The sequence below is a fragment of the Euprymna scolopes genome, chromosome 7 (assembly GCF_053919585.1).
Source record: "Euprymna scolopes isolate OS-2025 chromosome 7, ASM5391958v1, whole genome shotgun sequence".
Lineage (NCBI taxonomy): Eukaryota > Metazoa > Mollusca > Cephalopoda > Sepiida > Sepiolidae > Euprymna > Euprymna scolopes.
In genome coordinates this window covers 100,952,994-100,979,264 of record NC_136488.1, presented here as the reverse complement: position 1 = coordinate 100,979,264, position 26,271 = coordinate 100,952,994, and the positions used below count along the sequence as shown (strand labels likewise).

General features: G+C 33.9%; 1 long non-coding RNA gene, 1 other non-coding gene and 1 pseudogene across 2 annotated transcripts in view; all 3 read left to right on the top strand.

The window, feature by feature from the left end:
* The window catches only part of LOC145280241 (uncharacterized), a 174,616-nt gene extending 148,684 nt beyond the window's left edge, over window positions 1-25,932 (top strand). The window contains exon 3 of the long non-coding RNA XR_013868588.1: window positions 25,772-25,932. This is a non-coding gene — a long non-coding RNA (uncharacterized LOC145280241). The remainder of the gene's footprint in view (window positions 1-25,771) is intronic.
* Trnar-acg (transfer RNA arginine (anticodon ACG)) lies at window positions 433-505 on the top strand. The gene has a single exon. It is a non-coding gene; the product is annotated as a tRNA-Arg (tRNA).
* LOC145280519 (U2 spliceosomal RNA) lies at window positions 5,464-5,601 on the top strand (annotated as a pseudogene).
* Window positions 25,933-26,271: the final 339 nt, after the last annotated feature.

Below are 26,271 nucleotides of genomic sequence, written 5' to 3'. Positions count from 1 at the left end.
TAAAAAGACGGTCCGTCAAAAAGTACTGACCTGCCCCGCCAGTTTTGGCGGTGCCTAATTTATATCTATCTATCTATCTATACTATTAATAAAATTCTAAATATTTATTTATTTATGTGTGTGTATGTGTGTGTGTGTATATATATATATATATATATATATATATATATATATATATATATATATATATATATATATATACCAATAAAATTTTCGAATGGATGCACCGGATGAAAAATATTTTTTTTCCTTGAAAGTTTGAGTCCCTAGATTATCCTTATGGTTCGTAACAAACAACACCGAGTCACATTAAAAGCCCAAAATAAGGGGGTTTCGGCCGTTTCGTTTTTGTCGGAAAAGTTACCTGCCCATGTCAACGGAATTTAGCACTGTCTGTATACAGTCGCGGTTACATCTTTCGCCATATGGACAGGAGTTGTGGTGAAATGGATAACACATCTGACTACGGATCAGAAGATTCCAGGTTCAAATCCTGGCAATTTCGTAATAATTTTAACCATCATTTTATCTAACGTTTACTCATTATCCTTACCCTTAGTTAGGGTATTTTTGTTTTTTCAGTGATTTTGTTTTGTGCATATGGGAATTTCCCATACTCAGAGTTCACAAGCTAAGCGTTGGTGGTAAGACGATGTTGAGTGTACTTGATGTTGAGTGTACTCGATTTTGTGTTCGACTTGGCATTGTGTGTGTCGACGCGGTGCAGCCACTAGTATATAATACACTAAAGACATTTTTTTTGGGGGGGGGGTATTTTCAAGATGTTGATTGATAAATTGAATTAACAAATATTATTAGTAAATACAGAAAACGCAGAATTCAGAAGATCAAGACTGACAGTACAATATAAAAAAAAGTGATGATTATTGTGATAGTAGTAGTGATGATAATTGTGGTGGGTCTGATAATGATAGTGTTGTTGGTGGTGGTAATGGTGGTGGTGATAAAGCTGTTTAATATAAAGTAAAAACGATTTTATGGTTTGGAATTTTTCAAATGTGGGTTGATAATCTATATATTAATACAATACCGTGTGTGTTATTTTGTGTGTCACACTTACATTTTTTTTTCTTTCGAATGACTGTCATTTAATTATTATGGCATTCTATCTCTTGTAATAAAGAATTTTACCAAGAATTCTTCATAAGTTTTGGTTTCGGTTTCAGCTTATGGCCCTCAAGTCATCTATTTTTTTTATAAATAATTTTATCAAGAATTCTTCATACGTTTTAGTTTCGATTATAGCTGAAGGAACTCAAGATATATATATATATTATATATTATATATGTTTTTCTTCATAAATTTTGGTTTCGATTTCAATTCAAGCTGATGCACCCAAATCATATGGATATATTTTTTATTTGTGAAATCACAACTTTATAATATATAAAAATCGATAGAAAATTGACTCTATAATAATATATATGACATCTGCATAAATCAAAATGTCATATTTAAGCATATTTTATGACAAGGTTATGCCGGGCGTCCCTGATAGCTTAAATAAATACTTTTGCAGTTTTAATAAAAGAGCTACAATAATATCGGAGTGTCTCCATTTATGGTGAACATCCACATCAACATCAATAAATTATATTTGAATGAGTCTTCTATGAGATTTCCACAGGTCTTGCTAGTTGATATTGTTTGGAATAATCCGACAACTGTTCTTATCTTCAATATTATTCTCGCAATGTTTTCACCAATATAATCTCCAAGTTTGTTCAGGTACATCTAGTCAAACTCTGGAATCTTTGTCTGACTGGTGCTACCAGATCAGGCAATCTGAAGACACTGGCTTCCTGACCTAAAGTGCACATTGATGTTATTGTCTTTTTTTCCTTTCCCTGGACAAAACTCAATCATGTTCTGCAAATTTATCGACAAAAACCACAATCTGCCTTTACAAAACAACCAAGCCAAACACAACAAATAAATATTTAATGATATGAAGAATTGAATCTTTAAAATTTTTACCAAAATAACTGGATTCAGCATCAAATAACCTGCAAAGGGTTGATATGCCATAAAACAAAACAACCAAACCAAACTTTGCCGAACATGTATGGCATTTTATAGTAATATTCAGTTCTTAGTCATCGTCCTCTTTTTTTTTTTTTTTTTTTTTTTTTTTTTCTTCTGGAGGCTAAATGTTCAATCATTAATACAGGCGAAACTAAGTATATAATTAAGAATTCTGACTAATGGAATGAGAGCAAAGAATTAAATAAGTTTCATTTTGAAATTCCATACAGATTCCTTTGTTGGACATATAGATTCCAGAGTTCGACAAGATACACCTGAAGAAGGTTGGAGTTTATATCGGCTGAAACGTTGTAAGAATAACACTGAAGATGAGAACAGTAGTCTGAATAATCCAAGTAATATTAAAGAGTAATTTTTCCCATAATTTCTTTATTAATAATTGTTTTTCTTTTTTTTTTTTTACATAAAAAATCTCTTTTGTCAGTGATTTACAGCAAATATTGGTCTGTGTAGTTAAGAATATTTTCAATCGATTTCATCAATTCTTATACTTAATCCTGATCAACATTTTATTTTTTATTTACATTTACTTATATATAAAAAGAATTTTGTGTGTCTGCCTGAATTTGTTTCCTATGGACTCAGAAACGGCTGGGCCGATTAAAAAAAATTTCCCATGTACTTTATTTGTCTGTGAATGTTATTAGATAGGTATTGTATCATAATGCCGCGGATAAGTATCGATAATCAAAAATATTCGATTAAAGAAGGTACAGTCCAAATTTTGACCAAAGTTAACACCCTTATACAGCCTTACATCACAAGTGTGTTTGAGAAGTTTTATCAGCATATAAGCAGATGAACCCAGCATATAAAATCAACAGTTGGTACGTTGATAAGATGGGGGCATTCGAAATGAATGTTTCTGTTTAAAGCACAATTGAACCATGATACTTGATTTTCGAATTTTAAACTTTAAATGAAGTCATTATATGAAAAATAATTTTATAAAATCAACAATATGTTTTCTGCAGTGCAATGTAGACTACAATGTATTGTGGACTACATGGAGGCATATGAAGCTTCTTCCTGGTGCCCTGTAGTGGGTTCCTCACTATTCCAGGTAAACAATCTGTTTGATTGAAAAATGATCGATTTTGATGACAATAAAAGTATTGCAACTGTGAAACATTCGTCGATTCTTATTTAATACTGGGCAATGTCAGATCTTCCTGCTAGTCATAAAGAAAGGAAGGAGTTCTGATCCTCATACTCAGTGGTTCTAAAATTGCCACCCAAATCACAATGTACTAACTTCTTTTGATATTCATTGGTGAAAAAATATACAGCATAATCACATTGCCACATCGGTTCTCATTAGGTCACTGAAGTTAGGCAAAGTTGAGCCTGGTTAGAACCAGATGGGTAACCGTTTGGGAATATCAGGCGTTGTATGTAAGCTGACCTCGACATCTCTCTGCAAGAGCTGCAAAAACCAAACAGTTAATTCCCATGATTGGGATATATATGAATATCAGGACCCCGAGTAATACCAAGGAAAAAAACACCTAAAAAAATAAAAGATGTTTACAATATCAGCAGACAGGCTTGTAGATAGAATGAGTGATTTACATGCTAAATGCAGGGAGGGGGAACTGACTGGAGATAGAAATATAAAAGGACTGGAGAAAGTAACCAATGTAATGGTGATATGAACACTAGTAGTAGGCTTTTATCGGACAGAGTTGATCATGAATAGGATCTCAGTTGTCTGTTTGGCTGGAGCATGTCTACAACTGTAGAAGCCGATGCCAGAGTAGCAATCTCTACAACAGAGGTTGCATAATCTGTTGTCCTTGGTTTGTTTGCTTTCTGTCGGACCACCATTTTGTGTAAAATTGTGAGAATTCCTGGATTCACTGCTGATTTTCCCGGTTGTATATTGTGGAATAAGAAACACTAGGAATATGTATACAGGTATATATTCATATCGTGATAAGTATAAAGGTATGCATTAAGATTTTAATATGTATAAAGGTATATTTTAAAATGTTAATATGTATAAAGGTATATTTTAAAATGTTAATATGTATAAAGGTATATATAAAGATTAGAGGAGGGGGAGTTTTTCTGATCGTAAAATACGCTTAAATATGATATTTTCATTTAAAAATTAAAATAAATATGATTATACTTATATACTTTACTAGCGGGGGTATCCGGTATTGCTCGGGGTGTGGAGAGGGGGAATCAAGACAACAGTTTAGCCCTGGTAGAAAGGGGTATTAAAAAAGTGATAATAGCGGGAGGGGGGAAGAGAGGTGTCAAATTTAAGAACTTTTTTTTAAATATAAAAACATGTTAACTTGTGCTGTAATTGCTTGAGGTGAATTTTTGATTAAAAAAATAATCATTTTATACCAAACACTTAGTTTAAAGCAAACTTAGTTTAAAAAAAAGTTTTATTTGGAGTTTTATCATTTTAAGTGACTTGAGTGAAATTCAAATGTATTCTTTTTATTTCGACGAAGAAATCACTTTTGCTTAGTTTACGATTTTGTTTTTTCTATAATTAATTATAAAGTTTAATTAAAGTACCGTAATATTTCAGTTTTATATTACAAAAATAATAGCTATTTTAAAAATATACATACACACGTAAATTTTCCAATTTTATAAATAAACTTCTTTCCAGTTAGCGAAAAAAAAACATTAAGAAATTAATGTGCAGGGGTTGAACCTACAGACCACGTCATGCAAAAAAGAAAAAGCACGGTATCAACTTACTCACAGTAGAATTTTCACCGCTCGTTGTTGTATCATTGTTTCTAAGTGACGATATGGAAAAAATGACTTTACCAATGATAGATAAATTGAAATAATGGTTTTGATTAACGATTATCGGAAATTATCGGGGGTATTCTGAGACAGTACTAAGGTCACTCCCAGACTTATACACTAAAGTTCTGTAAATTTTAAAGAAATCTTTTTCAGTCGTTTCAGAGTCTATAAAGAACGAACTCATACACACACAGTTGCATTTATATAATTATAGAGATATTTATATTTAAATCGGTTTTTAGTCGCGTGCAAGCGACTCTATGTCACTCCGTCGGTCAGTCTGTCGGTCTGTCCGTAACACTTTTGTGCTTGGCGTTTTTGATTAAGATCAAAGGCCTGTTGTTAATAGATGCTGTTGTTAGCTTTTTAAGCTTTTCTTAGCCTTTTGGTCAAGATCAAAGTGTAGTATCTGCCGGAACAGATACTGCAAGCAAAGACCATATGTGGGAGCAACCCCACATATAAGACCTTGATCAATGTAGGGGCAACCCTTCATACCAATTGTCACTATCCAGCTCCCCTACTCCCTGGAGAGTTGGTCCCCATTTCCCCTTCACTTCTCACATTAAAAATCGGCCTTGTGCCTAATTTGTTCGATGGGGGAGCAAATAAATACCCTTTTCTTAGCCTTTTGGCCAAGATCAAAGTGTAGTATCTGTTCTTACTACCTGCTGTACATATGTTTGTAACTTTGTGATATAAAGTGGGGGATCATTTTTCTGTATTAATTTAATGTAAAATGATCACCCACTTTACAACCAGTCAGTCTCAAAGCCATTCAAGTCATTCTCCAAATCATTCAAGTTGTTTTTGAAGGATTCCAGTTATTTTTTAAGCATTCAAGTCATTCTTAAGGTCATTCAATTCATCCTTATGTTCATTAAAGGCATTTAAGTCATTTACTTTTTATTTATTTAAGTCATTTCAGCCCATTTTTCGGTCGTTTTGGTTCATCTTTAAGAATTTCATGTCAATCCTACATTCACACATTCATTCATTACACAAGAGCACGCGACTAATGGCTATCGGCCATGTTTTTAACTCAAAGGGGTTAAATTATATTTATTTTTAAGGAAAACCTGTCAAAATAAGTTAAAACAAAAAAATATTATGACCTTTTGTATACTTTGAATAGTAGCTGTGGATTTTAACATCTGACCAAGACAGGGCGGTCATGAAATAGGTAAACAGACGAATTTTTTTAAACTGTAAGTCAGAAACTAAAGGTTCATAATAAAATAATTAATATATATTATAGGTATATAATAAAATATTAATATGTATTAAAGGTATATAATAAAATATTAATATGTATTAAAGGTATATGTTAAGATCTTCGGAAATCTATTCTTCAACAATCGCACAAAAGCTTATTTTAATGAGCAAAAATGTCCAAATCAAGAAAAAAAAAATGTTTAATATCAATGACTATGTGCAAAAAAAAAGTTGAATCCACGTAAGGTTTCAGATGAATGACTTAAAAGATTAGCGTATCAAAGAACAAATCCGGGTATAAGAATAATTGGAAAACATAATACAATGGAAAATAATATTTGATGAAAGATGACAATAACAGGTTTGATGAACATACAATATGGAATACCTAAAGGGAGTTTTTTTTAATAATAGTAAACAGAAAAAAGAAAAACAAGAAAAAGAAAAAGAAGATAAACATACAATAGAACAGTAAAGAAGACCCACGATAAAGGTCATACTGATTGTGATAATACAATGTAAAAAAAAAGAACACCATCACCATTAGTTTTGCAAAGAAATATAGGGGGTGAGAAAAAAAAAAGAAGGGGAGTGAGAAATAGAAAAAAAAAGAAAATGATCGAAATAGAGAGAAGGAAGGGAGAGGAAAATCATGAACGAAATAAAGAGAAAAATTTATAGAGGTAGAGAAAAGGCAGACAGCAAGAAAGAAAGAGGCAGAGCAAGAAAAGGAGTGAAGTGAAGAATGTTGTTTCAGGAAGTGACACTGGACTGGTGCAGAATATGAGCTCGTCATGCCAGGTTCAAATTTTGTTAGAAGTTTTGGATTACTTACGATGTTGGCAATCTTTGCACGAAATATCGCATTAAAATTTTTTTAACTAATACTAATCTTTGAATGTAGCGAATCAATAAATTTTAACATGTTAATTCACGTGTGTGTGTGTGTGTATAGTGTATATATATATATATATATATATATATATATATATATATATATATATATATATATATAAAGCGAGATAAGACACTAATAGAATTCAGATGAAAAATCCTGATAGATATTACTTGAAGTAATACTTTCAAGGAGATCCGAGCCAAAAAGGAAAAGCTCAATATTTAAGAATAGAGCAATATATAAGTTTCATGGTTAAATTTTAAATTCTGAAAAAACAACATATAGAGACATATATTCGATTTAAGAATTTATTGCTTGACAAAAGGAATATACAGAAGGGGTTATTTTAATTTCCTTAATCCATGGATCTTCAACAATGGTTCATATCAGAAGAGGAAATGAAATGCAGTTAGCAAAATGTTCAGCTGCGAATGGACGCTATTTTGCTTTTCAGCACAATTATTGAAAATAGTTGTTTAAGTGGTTGTGAGTAATTATATGGAAAAATTATACGAAAAGAGTTGATACAACCTGAGTAATGCATTATCGGAAGGAGTCCAATATCGTTCGGGGTTATAAATCCAGGTGGGCAGAAAATAGGCCCATGGGAGAAAGTGATATTCCCATATAACGAAAGCGTACTGCTCCTTATATATATATATGTGTGTGTATGTATATATATATATATATATATATATATATATTGTTTCATTTTACTTCTGGAATCAAAGAGCCTCCTTTCTAAAACTTTCCCTAACACTGATATCTCTATGAGTCACATAGATATTCAAAGTTCTCCTTTACCTCTTAAATACTCAGTTAGTAAAGAAGTTAAGAACATAATTTTCCTGTCCCCAATTGACTATTTAAATATGTTATAGTATATCTTTCTTTTGGTCTCTTGATTTTACTGGATTCCAGGACAAGAATTCATCTAGTTTGATGGAGGATCTAGTTTCGTATTATTACTTGAGTTAACATCACTTAGAGAAGTGAACCATTCCTCACAAAAGCAAATATGGGCTAGCCATATCAAAGAGATCTTACTTGGGCTGCGAATACTGTGATTTTAATATTTAGTCAGGGTTCACTTGTAGGTAAAAGCATCCTCATGCCATCCTAACAACTTCCTGTACAGGGAGACCATAGAGAGTCGAGGAGAGTATCTAGTAATTATTCTAGTATAATTCAATTTATATGTGTGTGTGTGTGTTACAGAACATCAGAAAATCATCAGTACTATTCTTCAGCCTGGAGAGGGTCCAATATAAACGACTAAAAAACTGGTCCCCTTATGTTGGATTTGAAACCAATGATACTATGTTTTTCTGATCTTTAGTAATATAAATATATATTACAGTTTTATATTGAATTTTCTTTATAATCGAACACTTTGCTGGGGTTCTCTTCCACAACCATATATATATATATATATATATATATATATATATATATATATATATATATATATTAGTGTGCATGTGCGGCATGCTGTAATGATTTGAGGTGCAGACTGTGAACTTGGTTTACTAGGTCCAGGTTTTATCATGGCTACTGCATAACTGTTATGAATAAGGATGGAATGAATTCATATATTTTCTCTCTAGCTATGGATCAAATAGTAGAGTAGATGAGATACTGATATCATGGCTGGGTAACTAATAAAGCTTAAGGAAAAACTCTGAAATAGCACCTGTTTTTCTCTGCTTACTCCAGAATTGTTTAGAATCACACTAAATGTCTTTCCATTCGACTCCAGCTACGGTCGATCAGGAAAAGCATGGTTTGGATAATGCAACCCTTGCTTCATTATAGAGTTTATATGCAAGCATCCTTATCGTGAAATATTCATTGTCTCCTGGGATTGGAATGAGACAAAATGAAATTACAGTGGAGTCAATTGTGAATGCAGCAATTGTAGCCATTTTGTGAGTTATGGCACGCCAGGAACATCTGTCTTAGGTTAGTTTTTCGCATCAGTTAGAATATAAACCGAATTGTTTGAGAGAAATCTGCAGATTGTACTTAAATCGTTTCTGCTGTCCTCCGGCATGTCTTTTTCCTTTGGACAGTTCACAGTGAAGGGGCTGTTTTGAGAGCTTTAAATCAGGCATGCAGCATATATGATCTGTCCAATGCACCTGGCTCTGCTGTATGGTGTGTACTGAAGGGAGGTTGTACTAGGCTAGAACCTTAGTATTGGTATCTTGTCCTGCCACTTGATTTTTAACAATCTATGGAGGCAGGTCATATGGAAATGGTTCAGTTTCTTGGCATGTCTGGCATATACAGTCCAAGTTTCATAAACATACATGAGGATGGTGAGAATTACAGCTCGGTATACTTTTGGTCTGTTTGGAAAGAAAACAGATAGCGGTGTGACAACCACAGAGGAATATCTCTTGGTAAAATCATTGCACGGCTGCTACTCAATCTTTTAATCAAATATCTGAAAGGTGATCTTCTCCCGGAAATTTGGTCTGCAGCTGAATTCCTCTATGCTCCCACATAGTGGTTCTGAGACATCCAAAGACAGCACTAGCCTTGATTACAATCAACTTCATCGTCTATGTGTACTGCCCATGACAGAATACTGCCCAAGTAAGTGAACTTGTCCACAGCTTTTAGGTTGGTTCCACAAATTAAGATCTGAGCTTCAACATACCTTTTTTGGGGACTAGGTTGGTACATTACTTTGGTCTTCTTTAGATTAATAGTCAGACCGAAATTGCCATATGCCTTAGAAAAACGATCAACAATATATTGCATGTTTGGCTCTGTGTTGGCATTGAGGGCACAATCATCAACGAACAAAAGGTCTTGTATGATGGTGGTTTTAATCCTGGTGACAGCACTAAATCGTTTTAAGTTGAACAATTTGCCATCTGTCTAGTAGTTGATGCTTACTCCAGGATCTTTTGTATTGAATGCATCAATTAGCAACATCGAAAATATCAAGTTGAAGAGCATTGGTGCAAGTACACAGCCCTGTTCGCCATTGACTGGGAAGTCATCAGAAGCGTCTCCATCATCTATGACATGAGCCATCATCCAATCATGAAATTGTTTGATAAGTGAAATAAATTTATCGGGACATCCAAATTTGGCCATGATCTTCCATAGACCTGCTCGGTTTGCAGTTCCAAAGGCCTTAGTCAAATCTACATTCAAATTTATGTTGTGTAAAGGTCCTAGTATTGATCTTGACATTTTTCCTGGAGTTGAGGTACAGGAAAGCTGTTTTACAGCTATCTCACCTTCCTAGATGGTGGGCAACTCATCAAGCATTTGCTTGGTTTGATTTGTGGAAGTTGTGCGGTTGCCTCATCACTGATTGAGGAAGACCTGTTAAGTACAGCTGAGTTGAAGTGTTCTGCCCTAAAATATTGGCTTGCTCTGTTATCAGTTTTGTCTCATTAGCATTTAGCAGAGGAGAAGTGCCGATAGCCTGTGGTCCATATAATGTATATATCATAGAATCTCCTGGAGTCATGCATTTCTGTATTTCCAGAGATTTATCATCAAGCCATTTATCTAGTATTTAGTGCAGTTTTGTTTGAATAGTACTGCAGATTTTCGAAAATGCTTCCTTTTTTTTTAAGGTGGAGCTTAAATCCCACTGAAGTGTATTGTGGCACTTGAACTTTTTTGTGAGTAGTTCCTGTATTTTCTCATCATTTTTGTCAAAGCAATCCTGATGTTTCTTCTGGGATAGTCCAAACACTTCCAGTGATGACGTTCATACAGTTTCCTTGAAGGCTGTCCAGCCGTCTTCAATATCAGAATGACCAAACTGTAGTTCAGTTAGTCTTGCATTAAGATTATTCACAAGTAGGGTCACATTTGCTTCCCCTTTTAGCTTGGAAACTTTAATGCGCTTGGTCATCTTTCCTTGATGTCGCTGCTTAGCTACAATGCTGAGTCTTAGTTTGGAGATAAGACATCTGTAGTCCATCCAACACTCTGCACTACATATGACTTGTCTGTCTATCTTTCTGGTTATTACATAGTCAATGAGGTGCCAGTGCTTGGTGTTAAAGTTGGAGTTATCGAACTTGGTGGCCTTCTTCTATATATTTAGTTATGTCTCTTATCTCGAGTGAATATTCAATATGGCGTCCGGCCAACAGTAATACGTGTTCAATCTATGTCGTGGGAAGTACTAAGTGAACTAACATTGGTAGATGAGCATGTTTCTTTTCGTGTGACGGATATTCTATCTGGTCAACTTACATTGAAAACCAATTGAAAGATGGCACCATTTATGAAACAGACATCTCTTTTTCAGAGTGAAGAAATGTATACTGAGTGGAAACAAGACATAATTATATGGTCTATCTTTATGGATTTACCTAAGGAAAAACAGGGTCCAGCAGTATTTTTGACATTGCCACAAAACATACAAGAATGCATTTGACACTTAGACATCACAGATATAAGCCGAACTGATAGATTAAAAATAATTACAAACAAGTTGGACAAGATATATTTAAGGGATAAAAACACAATGGCATATATGTCATTCAAGGAATTTTACTCTTACAAAATAAACGTAAACGACTTTTTGGTGTGTTATGAATTCTTGTACCAGAAATTATGTAAATAAGGAATTTCTCTGCCGGAAGGAGTTCAAGCATTTTTTGTTTTAAATGCAACGAATGTATCGGAAGAAAATGCAAAATTAGCGAGGTCAACGTGTGGAAGTTTAACTTTACGCAGTAATGACGAATAGTTAAAAAAAAAAATGTTTTCTGATATTTCTTTGTTGGAATGCAAAGCAGTTCCCGCTATCAAGGAAGAACTTGAAACTGTAAAATTGAGTAAAAGGGAACAAAAGTTTTATCAAGGAAACAACAAATCCAACAGACAGACAAAATAGGATTATGCGTTGTTGCAAATGTGATTCTATAAGGCTTTTTGCCAGAGACTGTACCGGTTTTAATCCTAGAAATATTTACGCTGCTGTGGATTCAAACTATGTACACCTCTCATTAATTAATTCCGAGTCCTGTTATCGAATATCGATAAATGATTCTTATATAAAAATGTACCATCTTGTAAGAGACCCTGGGTATGACAGTGTTGAATTCTGCCTTTTCTAGAAATCTAAAAGGATATTTTGTTTTGGTGAAAGAGAGGAGATAAGGCAATTAAAGCAGTTAAATTTCCAGTAATTATAGGAGGCATAAAAGGTATCAGAGCATACATAGAGGCTGACATTGTCAAAAATGATTTACCCTTGTTACTAAATCATAAATAAATGAAAATCGCTGGCATGATACTAGATTTTAAAAGTGACAGCTGTAAGATTTTAGGCAGATATATTAAATTGCAAAAGACAATTTCTGAACATTATAGTCTTCCATTGACAAATATGCTTTTACAGACTGAAAAGTCACCAAATTTTGTGTTACATTGTGAAGCCTTAAAAAAATGCTCTAGAATGGAGAAAAGAACTAAGGCTGAGAAATTACATAAACAGTTTGCTCATGCATCAAAAAAGAAATTGGTATCATTGGTGAGAGGCAGTAAGGCCTTTAATGATAAGGAGTTTCTGGCTCTTATTAAGGATGTTTCTAATTCATGTTCAGTTTGTTTGAGGCTTAGAAGACCCCTCCCTTCGTCTGGTGGTGGGATTGGCTCTTGGAAATCGGTTTTATGATACTGTATGTATGGACTAAAAAGAATTCAAACAATGTTGGGTTTTATAACTAATTGACGCATCCACTAGGTACTCTACTGCTAGACTGATTAAAACCAAAAAGAGTGAAGAAATTATTCGCAAATATATTTTTAATGTGGATAGCATATTTTGGAGTTCTCAAACGCTTCTTGAGTGATAATGGGGGAGAATTTAATAACGATGGTTACAAGGAGATGAATGAAAAACTAAATATTAAAACCGGCACAACAGCCGCTGAAAGTCCATTTAGTAATGACATTGTGGAACGTCACAATCTAATATTGGTTGAAGCAATGGAGAAAACATTGGAAAATAAGAAATGTGAACCAGAAATAACTTTGGATTGAGCTGTTAGTGTCAAAAATGCTTTTCAGAATCATTCTGGACATAACATAAATGAGCTTGTTTTTGGATCCAACATACATACGCTGTCAGTTTTGATAGACCAGTTACCCACATTAGACGCGACAACAACCAGTGATATGGTTAGAACAAATTTAAATCCCTTACACTCTGCGAGAAAATGGTTCATAGATGCTGAATCAAGTGAAAAAATTCGGAGAGCACTGTGATTTAATATAAGACATTATGTGGATGGACGATTCGTGATAGGGGACAGTGTTTGATATAGAAGACAAAACTATAAAGGATGGTGTGGCTTTGCAAAAGGTTTGGGTAAATGTGTGTTGATCCGACGTGGAGGAGCATTCTACAGGATGAATCTATGTCACTTGATGAAGGTAAACAAAGACCTTGGAAGGCCAAGAATAAAGAAAATGCAATTCTCTTAAATGAGATGAATGAAGTCTTGGAAGAGGAAGTTGAAGATCAACATGATGAAAATTCCAATAGTAACAGGGAGAAACTGAAAGACAATACTACAAGAACGAATAAAGGGAAAACAGTGGAATATAAAATTATTGGAAATAATGAGTAGAAAAAAAAACGAAAGATTATGAATACACAATCAAAATCAACTGGAAATTATGGCCATTTGTGGAATATAGAATCAGGGGCAGAAAATGAATGTCCAGTGTGTATCAATTGAGATAAGGTTGATTGATGGCGAGAACTTTTTAAAGTAACAGAAATAAATCATGACATGTTGTTTTCATCACAACTGAACAAGAACAAACAAAAGATGTGATTGATGCAAAGGAGAAAAAAATAAAAAACATAAAAACTCATGAAGTGTATGAATGTGTCCCTAGCATAGGTCAAAAATGCATATCAACAAGATGAGTGATAACAGAAGGTTAAGGATAACAAAAAGATAACGAAAGCTCATCTTGTGGCATGTGGCTATGAAGAAAATTCACATAACCTAAAAACAGACTCTCCAACATGCAGCCATGAAGCTTTGCGTCTTGTAATATTAACAGCCTCAGTTAAGAATTGGCAGGTGGAGACCCTTGATTTCACCTCAGCAGTTTTGTAAGATGATATGGTAGAGAGAGACGTATTTCTCGGACCACCATCTGAGGCATGTCCAGCAGAAAAAATGTATTTATGGATTGAATGATGCACCCCCATTCATGGTACAAGAGAGTTACTCAGGAATGAACTAAACTAAAAGGAATGGTAAGTGCATATCACAATGCACCGTATTCTTTGGTATGATTTATTCGAGAACTTGATGGATATTCTGGCAATGCATGTAGATGACTTTATATTTTGTGGAAATGATTATTTAAAAAAATGTGATTTCAGAATTAAAGAAAATATTCAAGGTTGGAATGCATGAACATGGAACCTTCAAATTTCTGGGATTGTGCATTAGACAAATGGAAGATAGGATCATTATAAACCAAAACAATTATGTGTCATTAATTTCTCCAATAGATATAAAGAAAGGAAGATCCTTAAGGAAAAATGATGAGCTGAGTGAAGAAGAGAAGACAGATTTAAAAAGACTAAATGATGTCAAATGATGTAGGTATTTATCCAGTCTTGACCTGATGTATCATTTGATGTGTGTAGGATGAGTAATACCGGAAAATCTAAAGTGAAGTTACTTTTTGAAGCCAACAAGTCACTATTAAAATTTAAAAATCAAAAACTGGTTCCATATCCTTTCTGCAGCTGGGAAATCCTTCAGATTTGAGTGTGGTTTGCTGCGATATGCTGGTCATCAAAAACAACTTGACCAAGTAACAAAGAGCCCATTGGCCTTCAAGACTCTTGCCCTCAGTAAAGCTGCTGATGCAAGTGCATTGATAACTGCCATGCTGCAAAAAATTTTCAGATTATCCAAGTTGCAAAACAAACAACACATCTTTGGTATAGACCTTAAAATCATCAAATCTTGAAAGTGACAGACGTTTGAGAGTTGATGTGGCCAGATCAAAGGAAATGTTGGTAAAGGAAGAAATCCAAATTGAATGGATTACAGGATGGGAACAGGTCGAAAACTGTTTGACGAAGATCAGAGCCTCTACTGAAATTCTGAGTGACTTGTGTTAATAAGCTGTTTTCTTTGTTTATTTGTTTGTTTGTTTTTTTGTTTTGTTTTTTTTTCCTTTTGTTGGAACTCTCACTTACACCTGTCACCAGAAGACACCAGCAATGTTAAAGTTAGTGGTCTATATATTTAGTTATGTCTCATGCTTCAAGTTAATATTCAATATGGCGTCTGGCCAACAGTAACGTGTGTTTAACCTAGGTCGTGAGAAGTACTAATTAAACTAACACTTGGCTCTTGGGTGCATCCAGGTGGTTTTGTTCCTATTTAATTGCCAAAATACAGTATTAGTGGTTATGAGATTACGGGCGATGCAGGTATTTAGCAGCGCCAATCCATTACTATTACACTTGACAACTCCATTTCTATCAATAGTTCCTTCCCAGGTTTTTATAGTCTGCACCAACTCTGGCATTAAAGTCACCAAGAATGAATAAATTATCCCCTTTGAGAACTGTTGTCAGGAGGTTTTCTAGTTCTTCATGGAACCTGTCTTTCACCTCATCCAGATTTGCCATCGTTGAAGTATATGTGCTGATTAATGTTACATGACACTTTATCCCAACTGGTAAATGCATTGTCATTGGATGATCATTTGTCCCTTTAAACTCCCTTTAAATTCCCTTTAAATAGGGAAGTCAGTTTTCTGGTGTGTTTAATTGCAAATCTAACTCCTGCCTCTCTACATTCTTCAACACTACGTCCTCTCCAGAAGAAGTGAGTCAACTTTCTTTAGCTATGTGAGTTTCAGACAGGGCTGCTATGTCCACATAATGGCAACCTAGCCCTCTGGCTACTAGGCTGGTTCGCCTTTTGGGTCTGCTTGCTTTTGGGTTATCAATAATAGTACGTACGGTCCATGTACTTGTGATGAGTGAAGTAATTGCTTGTTTCGTTTTTTAACCGCTGATACGAGATCCCTGCAAGTTGAGGTAAACTAGCCCCTTCTGCATACTATGGAGGTGAGCAGTGCATTCCAAAAGAGGGATGCTCACTCACTGAGGTGTCTGCCAAGTTCCTCTGCTGTTTCAGTCAGAAGGAAGACGACCATTTAGCTTGAGCCGCCTATGTGCAGGTTTGCGTACCAGTGTATCCACACCTGCTATGTCGCCACTATCTTGTAAACACAGGACTTGTTCTGTAGTTGACCCACAACTTCTGCAATATGACTTGCGCTTGAATTACTTTATAGTGAAGAAAACTTGCACAATATTGTCCACACTCTCTCACTTGGAAAAAAGTCCTAATCCAATGGCAAGACATAGTCAGGAGGATTGGAGATTGTTCCAAGTACAAAAAATTGCTAGAAACTTGCCAGAGTTTAGACAAAGTAACTACTTATGGGGCTCCACTCCAAATTGTTTTTTCAGGGTTGTTTTCCTTAGATTAGACTACCTTTCAGGGCTGACGAGCTCAACCTATCCGGGTTTGGACTAGGAGTTTTCCATCTCTTTAAAACATGAATAAATAAAAACAAATTCAACAAATATGATGTAGAGCAAGGTGTCATCAGTTGCGGTGTTTTTTGCAAAGTTCATTGACCATTAAGGAATTCTGCAACAGTTAATCAACATAAATATGAACAAATAAAAATGAACAATTGAACAGTTACACTGTCTTTATTAAGTGCGGCATACAACTGAGATAGATCTGTTATACTGTTGGCGATTTGAGGAACCCCAAGAAATGTTTGCTCTGAATGGTGTACTAATTCCTACTTTGCGTAGGGGAACAAAATCACTCCAGTTGTCACCGGTCCATTTACATCAAATAAAATTATTACATAATACAATTAGCCAAATTTGTCAGCTTATCATAAATTTCACAGACGAAATATATTGAATACCATAAGTACGATGCTGATCATCCTGTTTTTCATTTTCTGAAACCGAAATTTGGAACCTAAAGAAAATTACTTTTTATGTCATCAACTTTGAATGGAAAAGTTTTTTCTTTTCTTTTTTTTTTTTTGTGAATTTTATTGAAAACTTTTCGTCTTGAAAGATTTAAAAAGTTCAATTCTTACAGACACGCCAATGATTTATTATCAGACTTTCAGCTTACGTTGCTCTTCCTCTTCTAAGCTTTTTTTCTATACAATGTGTTCAATTGATTTGAGTGAAGGAAAATAAAGTTTATTTGGATTTCTGTTTTTCATGAAAGCAACCATTTTTTTATATTTAACTTTTTTGTGAATTATAACTACTGAAGAAAAAAATAGCAAATATTGAAGGATGTACTCCAGTCCTTTCATAAAAATATTAATGAAAATGGAAGTATAAAATTCATTTTTATATAACACAACTTGTATCGATGTGTGTCTCTCTCTCTCTCTCTCTCTCTCTCTATATATATATATATATATATATATATATATATATACTAGCAGACCGCCCGGCGTTGCCTGGTTGTAAAATGCGCATAAATATTAGGTTTTAATTCATGCAGATTTCGTATTTATTATTATAGAGCCATTTCCCTATTAACTATTATATTGTATATAATACATTGTAATGATTTAAAAAATTATAAAAATAAACATGATTTGGGTACCATCAGTTAGAATCAAAATCAAAACGTTTAGCGCTCCAGCCTTAGCCGTTATTTAGCGACCCAGCATCATTGTCATGTGAGCAATCGACAGATGGATATGAAAGATTTAAAATTAAGCTATGAATGTTTGTTTTTTTTTTAGTTTTTTTTGTTGCTTTTTGGGCAGGCACAAATGTAACTGATTTATTCGACTTACTCTCGCCAAGGTCAACATTTTTTTCAATTTTGACTTTTTAGTAGCTACTTTTACGGGCTAAAAATAAAATCGAAATTGTCCCAAAAAATTCAAATTCTCTATATATCAAGCTTCAAGTTCGGTAGAGACTTTTTGCACACACACACACACACACACACACACACACAGACAAGGCCACTCGTATATATATATATATATATATATATATATATATATATATATGAGTGTGTTTGTGTGCGTTTGCTAAAACATTTTCATCCTAAATACTACGTAATTATGCACAATTTAGAAATTATGCATAAATAGAACTGAGCATAATAGTTAAATGCCACCAATTACTCAATAAGGAGCCATGAAAAGTTAATAATCAATTAATGACCGTTCGTCTTTCAAAAAATATGCAAATTAGTTAACCTTCATGAAGTTGCCTGTATATTGACAACTGAGTATATTAAGAAGTTAGTTTTGATAATTTTTAAATAGAAAAAGTAAGCTTTTAATATCGATGTAAGTGCAGCAAAAAAAAAAAAGAAACTTTGAGGCGCGACGTCCATGCCACCAACTGTGCTACAGCCAAGATTGTGAGAAACACTATTTGTCTCTCTGTCCTACCACAGGCCGATATTTTCGATAACATAAACGTTTAGAGGGCGAAGATGCTTGATGTGGGATTGATATGAAATGTCACCAGCATTCAAAAAAGATGTCTCCCCTGAGATGTTTCATACCTTGTGCCAACCCCATTCAGAGTAGATTTTCGCTTTTGACCATTCCATGTGCCCACAGCGCGAGTCATCAGCAGTTTCCCTAACTAGTTCTGTGTAATTTTTTTCTGGAAAGCCGTAAAAGGTCATTGGACCAAGGAAGCTTTTTCAGCACAGCTCAGCACTCTTTAAAGAATTGTGTGTGGCCCTTTGGTGTACGCCTACTCTTGATCGAATGGTTGAGAATGAGGTTGGAGAAAGCACCATCGACCGTGGGTTTCATGCAGATTCTTCTGTCAATATTCGACTTAGGAAGGCTTGTTTCTTTGCATCTCGGTGACATGCCAAGTCAGGCATTCCTAAGCCTCTCTCACATGGACATTGAATATAAACCTGTCTGCGAACTCAATGCCTCTTCCTGTTCCAGAGAAGTGAGGACAGGAAGCACTTGAGAGCTTTGAGGTTTGTCGCAAGCAGAGGAAGTACAGTCAACTGGTAGAGAATGAGAGGAAAAACGTAAGTGGCGCATGCCTCTGCTGTACCCTTTAAGGAAAGTTTCCTTCAAAGTCAGGAGTTAAGCTGGAGACCCAGTCCGAACAATATGCCAAGATTTCAAACCGGGCCATCTGTCCAGTAGAAAGCAGCCAGAAAAGTGGTGACACCACTCCAGGTACTGAACTGCAGACCGAGGGACTTGTGCGATTGATGTTGGCCCCTGTGACCGTTTTGTAACATGTAAGCGCCTCTGTCACTGCCTCAATGTCTCAGAAGCACGACACAAAGACGGTGATGTCATTGGCGAAAATGGGTACCTTGGCTCATCATTCACCAGGCAATGTGATTCCGCACATGACTGGACTTGCCTCCCTACTCCTTAGCTTACTTTGCTCTGCGTTTTATGCCAGGCAAAATTATGTGTTTATATATCGGTTGTATATAGGATTTGTTTAGACAAGAACAACTGTTTACATGTGATATTGGTGACAGAAAATCGACAATTGCTTAAAAAAGGCTTGGATAAATATTGTGCTGTATTATTTACAGACGGAGAAGCAGATAAAAAAAGAGTTTCATATTGGGAATAATAGATGCAGGGATCGGATCAATATGTGAAAATTACACTGTATAGAGGGAAGCTAATGTAGGCCTGGTTCGTTTGAGTTGAAGAGGTCAAAAAAAAAAAAAGGCCTCGTGATAATTAGTCATTTGACCCCAGCAACTCATTGACATGTGGGCCTGCTTAAAAATAATGGCTATTTCAACTTTTAGAGCATGCATATCACACACTCATACACTGCTGCTCTTGAAGTATGATGTGTCTATTTCATAACACATTCAAAAACATATACATATTCTTGAGAGAATTTGAATACTAGACATTATGCTTGAGTGCCTCTCTCTACAGGGTAACCTGGCATGAGGATACTTTTTCCTATAAGTAAACCTTGACTAAATATTCAAAATCACATAGTATTCAAAGCCCAAATAAGATCTCCTCGATATGGTTAGCCAACATTGGCATATGTGGAGAATGGTGCACTTAATAAGTAGTGATGCCCATGTAAAAAAAAAAAAAAATGCTAACCCCAAGAATGGGTTAACATTTAATTTCTCCAATTGAATGAAAGGGGAAAAAATACATTATTTTTATGAGTTCAATTGCTCCTATCATTTCAGCGATTATTGGAACAACTCCTGTAAAAGAATTTTAAAAACTATCTGGCGAATATACTCAGTAACCAAGTACAAAAGAGATACAAAGAATTACACTTAAAAATTTGTTAGAATCTTAAAACGATATCTCATTTGCAGTTTCTTAAATAGTGAACGAATAGCATCCAGTCGAATACCCCGTCCCTAGCAAAAATGAAAACATAAGAAAAGGAAGTTCACATATATATATATATATATATATATATATATATGACAAAAATCTATATTCCCAATTTCAAGATGCTGTCTATCTTGCCGGTTATTTCTTTAAGTATGTGAAAATGTTTAATTCTCGACATCTGTTTCGTAGCGCAGAACCATTCATGCAATTACGTCATTTTAAAAAAAATGTATTCCGCTCTTAACTCATCAGAAGAAAAGAAACCTATGAACTTGAAAATAAAATAAAGGGCATGATTACAAAAAATTTGACATAATAACTACATGACTACTTCTGCACTACGAAACAGGTGTTGTCAAAAATTGAATTAAAAGAAATAAAGGGTAAGATGGACGACGTCTTGAAATTTAGAATATAGACTTTTTGCCATTTATTTGTATATGCTCTGTAATTACGTCGAGCTTAATAAATTAAAGGATTGGCATGAATAAAAGGTGAAATATAATTGAATATTTTTACACACACACACCTCTGTATCACAGCTCATCAGTGCGGCTAGATGTCTAGACTAGCATCTATCCTAAGCCAGAAATCGAACCTAAATCAGTAGTTCTACTCTCTGACCTATAGGATCGGTGCCTGCAAATGTGATTGGCCTAATGGTAGCGATTACATACTGTTGAAACAAAACGGTTGGGTTGTAATTCCCTTGAAGTGTTTGCCTGTCTAAAGAGCTGTGATATAACGAATCCGTCGGTAGATAACGCACACACATATATTATCTAATTATGCTAATTGGGAATAATTGCCTCTCTCTCCCTCTCAATATATATATATATAATATATATATAATATATATATATATATATATATATATATATATATAAGATCGTATTTTAAATATATATTAATAATTATTTTTATACTTACAGATACATGTTTCAGAACTTATGTTATTTTCAATGTAGGAGATGATAATTACTGTTAGTCAGAAGATTCGAGAGCATTCATTAAATCATCTTTGATTTCGTGGTATCTTACTTCAAGGCCACCAGTAGTTAACACAAGAATTGATGGAAATTAAGTACCTATAAATGCCAAATCAGCGGGCATAAAGAGTAAACAATTAGAGAGCATTCAACAACAAGAAGTTGGAATATTAAATTTGCGCTTTGGTTGACCGCTTATACTTAATTCTCTAAAAAAAGCTCAACTTTTTTCTTAAAAGGGCATTATAATGATAATAGCTTTAAATGAATATTATATATAAAGTACTTAATATATACCTAAGGTACTTAAGCTTTTATGCCATTTTATTCTCATGGCATTTATATGCTAGTTAACACGTCACCGAACGGATCTTGTAATCTGAAACTTATTAATAGTTTATTTTTTTATATTTTATTTATCTATATTTTTTTAATATATTAGTAAAAATAGTAATCGTATTATTTTACATTTTTTATTGGGGAAGTGGTATTATCCACTGGAGGCATGTATTTAACAGCTGTCCTGTTTTTAAATCTCTGAAACAGCTACATGGTAAGCAGCTGATGCTCCCCGTTTTCTATTTACAAAATATTTAGTTAAGGTTTTCTTTTTCATCCTTATGTAGTTAAATTCTGTTTGAAAATTGAATCGGCTTATGCAAGTGCTAAGTCTATTTATATTTAACAATTTTAGTTAAGGTCTCTTTTTTTTTTCATCCATATATAAATGAATTCTCTTTGGTCATTATAAACTTTTTAGAAATCAGATTATGTAGGTGCTTAGACTGCGATAGGTTAAAATTAATATTTTTTTCCTTTCGGGAATCTAAACTGCAGTCTTTATTTTTATTTTTGCATTATTTTTTTATTCAAAGCTTCTTTAGACTATATATATATATATATATATATATATATATATATATATATATATAATCTTTTCCTTTTCCTATGTATTACCAGGTAATAATATAAGAACATGTTTTATAATGTATAGCTCGATTCGAGTAAAAATCAATTTTCAAATATAAAATAAATTTTAATATTTAGAAAATTCAATAAAACATAGAATAAATAAATGTTAAATTCAAAATTATACAATTCTATGATTTAATAATTCCAGAATATTTTTAACACATGCTTCTAGTGGAGTTGAGAGTTAGCAATGGTAATCCATGCTGCTTAATCTAAACAATAAATTTCCCGTCACGAGAAAAACAAACAAAAGACGCATTCAAAGGAAGTCCGGAGAAGAGCACAGAAGAATGGTACATGAACGATCAGAATTCAAATCGTTTGATATAAAATGCTAGACAGAAAATTGCGTTGCAAAATTTAGGCAAAACCAGTCAAGAAAAAAAAAATTAACTTCAAAGCGTTTAAAGTGTGAGATGCAATATGTTTGTTGGGGTTAATAGTCCGAAAATCAAGGGTTGGGGTGGAAACATCGGGTATCGGCTGATGTTTCCCATATCTGGCACAGAAATCCAAGATTGGAAAGTTCGATTTAGGAGAGACAACCAAATTAACAAAGGATAAGAACATTTTAAAAAATGATTATTTTTAAAATATATGTAGCATAGAGAAAATCAATTGGGTAATAAAGAAAATATATACTTGAATGTCCTCTGTTTTTTGGGGTCACCCTGTGTGTGTGTGTGTGTGTGTGTGTGTGTGCATATATATATATATATATATATATATATATATATATATATACACACACACATACTCGTGAGCTAAAAAAAATGGGCCAAACAAATTTTATACATTTTATTGCACTAAAAGCAAAGAACAATTGAACATGGAAACTTAAACGAGACTAATAACGCAGAACAAGACATTTACTTTAATAAATGCTTAGGGTGGAATCGCATTCCCTTTTGATTTCTTTAAAAGATCAATTCTTTTAGACATGCTCTCAACCAAAGTGGAAGATCGTGAAGAGGAGATGCTCTTCCATTCACTTTACACAGCTTCCCACAGTTTGTCATTGTTTGAAAAAGTTCTTCCAGCCAATGCACGAGATATTATGGTCCAAATATTCTCGATTGTGTTTAAATTGGGGCTTTGACCTGGCCAAATCATCACATCAATTGAATTATCAGAAAACCATATTTTTTGCGACTTAGCAGTGTGTGCAGAGGCATTATTAAGTTGAAACATAATATTCTGGGATATTCCCAGCGTTTGGATTCTTGGTAACAGTCCTGTTTCTTACATTCGAATGTATTCCTTTGCATTGGTTGACTTCTCACATCTAATAAATTCCCCAACTCCTGCTGCAGTAAAAGTTCCCCATACCCGTGTTTAACTGTCGTTTTTATGCAACTTGGTGAAATTTTTTCTCCAGTTCTTAGAATGCACCGTTTGGGAGCATCATTAACAAGACGAAATCTTGATTCATCTGACTAGGAAACATTCCTGAACCAGTCTGTATCTTTCTTGCCATAACACGAGAAAAATCTCTTTCTATCATTGATGTTCTTCTTAGCTAAAAATGGCTTCTTTGCACAACTTTGTAGAAGAAAATCCCATTTCTTTCATTCGTCTAGATATTGTATATCGAGAAAAAGAATTTCCAGCCCCTGTTTTGAATTCTTTGCTATGGTTAACATAAGTTTTCTTTCGGTTTTTAAAACAGTTAACTTAAACTTGTAGTCGTCCTTCAAAGTGGATGCTCTAGGGCGACCAGATCCAGATTTCCATTTTACCGAGTGTTTGACTTCGAACCTTTGACTGTTAGTCATTTTGGGCTGCCTTAATCCTGCAATTCGGTTTTTTTATATCCTTGCCAAGATGCAGTCTTACCATTTTTAGAATTAATTTTTCCACTTATTATATGCTATAATAATAATGGTCTGCAAAATAGAAATTTTCAGTTAAAATCAACAAAATTTCATGGAAAAATATTGAAAAATCGATTTCTTCCTTTCACTCTTGGCCCATTTTTTTTTTTTTTTTTTTTTTTTTTTTTGCTCATGAGTGTATATAAATATATATTATTAAATAAAATAGACGTTTTTTTTGTCTTTAATTCTATTTTCAATCCTTTCCAACTTCCGAATAACAATCTTCACTTCTGGTGGGAACTGGCTGATGTAAAATCCATAGTTATCATAAGTCCGAGTACTTTCCAATCCTTCAGGATTAATCGTCAGGGATAAATTAATCTAACTGTTTTTTGAACAATTTATAAAGTTTTGTTTTTTTTCTCATTGGTTAATTATTTTATTTCTCTTTTTTGCATTGGTTAAAATATATATGTATATGTACGTATGGTTTCTATATATTTTTATATACGTATATGTGTTTGTAAATGCATGTATGCAAAAAGATTTTTTATTTCTGGTAACAAAAAGTGACAGAACATTTTTGTCATTTTCCACTGAGAGCTTTCACTTTAATTTAATAAAAAAAAAGTTGTGAAATTACATGTATGTTGAAAGGTGATAACCAGTGCGTGTAAGACAATGGAGAGAGAGATAAGAACTTGTATGTGGTGTAAGTATTCGTGGAAGGCGGCACTTTCAAAATTATTCTGAAGCGAAACTACTTTGGTGATACCATTGAAGCATGGAGAGGGGATGGTGCGGATGTACTCACAAGAGTTAGGAGTCGATGCAGTAAATTCATGGAATTTCTACCATTAATAATCCGCAAGGGAAAATTCTATGTGTACGCAGAGTGATGATGTAAAGAACTAAAACCTAGCCAGTGAGGGTTGAGAATATGCATTGCATGGAGAGAGATGATATGAGAATGATACGATTGAGAAATGTAAGTGTAAAATACATGCTTAAATCTAGTGGCTTTAGAGAAATATTAAATCTAAACAGGAGACTTTGTTGGTATGGTCACATTGAAAGAATGGATAAGAGTTCTTAGGTTAATAGGTGTTGAACAATTGGAGTAGTAAATCAAGTTTACAGGAGTAAGCCAAAGAAACGTAGGATAATCAAGTCCTGGTCTGAGATAGATTAGTTTGGAAATCTATCTCTAAATGTCGTCCAACATATGCCATCATATATAACGGATGTACAACTGAATATGATGCTGGAAGACTGGATGAGAATTCTTTGGGGTTAGTAGATGTAGAACAGTTGAGGAATGCCAGGGAAAAACACAAGAGGAAGTGATTATGGCTGATTTGAGAAAACAAGATAAAAACCTAGCCCGAGATAGATTAGTTCGGAAGTCAATTTCTAAAAAGTCGTGCAACGCATGCCAGTATGTAAAACATATGCTCAATCGATGATGATGATTGATCGTAATGAAATATGTTTATAAAAATAATTAATTTGAATTTAACACAACCGCAAACCTCTAACGATTTTCGTCTCTAATTTGGTGAAAACCGTTGCCATTAAATATCAATTTTTTTTTTTACAGTGTTTCCCGATAAAATATAAGTTGTCTCCGGATTCCTTAACGTGTCTATCAACCAATTTATAAAATGTACTGAAAAAAAAATGTAAGTATTTAAAGTTTAATTGACAAAATGAAAATATTTTTTTTTTGTGCGGGTGTGTAACTTCCACAGATCCGCAAGATCTTTTTTTTTTTTATGAAATATCGATTGATGTCAAAATATATCCCAATAGATAAGTTCTATACGATGCACCGACTCCCAATGGAGTTTTCCTTAAAAGCTAAAAGGGATTGGAATCAGCTACTAAAACAAGATATAAAATATGCATGCGGACATATGGAAAGTAGCTCGTGTGTGTGTGTATTCAGAAGAATAAATAGATATAGAATAATGAAATAATTTGTTGTGTCTCCTTTAATGATGCATAGATATATAATAATGGAATAGTTCGTTTTGTTTTCTTTTTTCTTTTTTACTCCAAGTCAGAACAGAACCGATACAAGACAGCAGAGTTTGCATA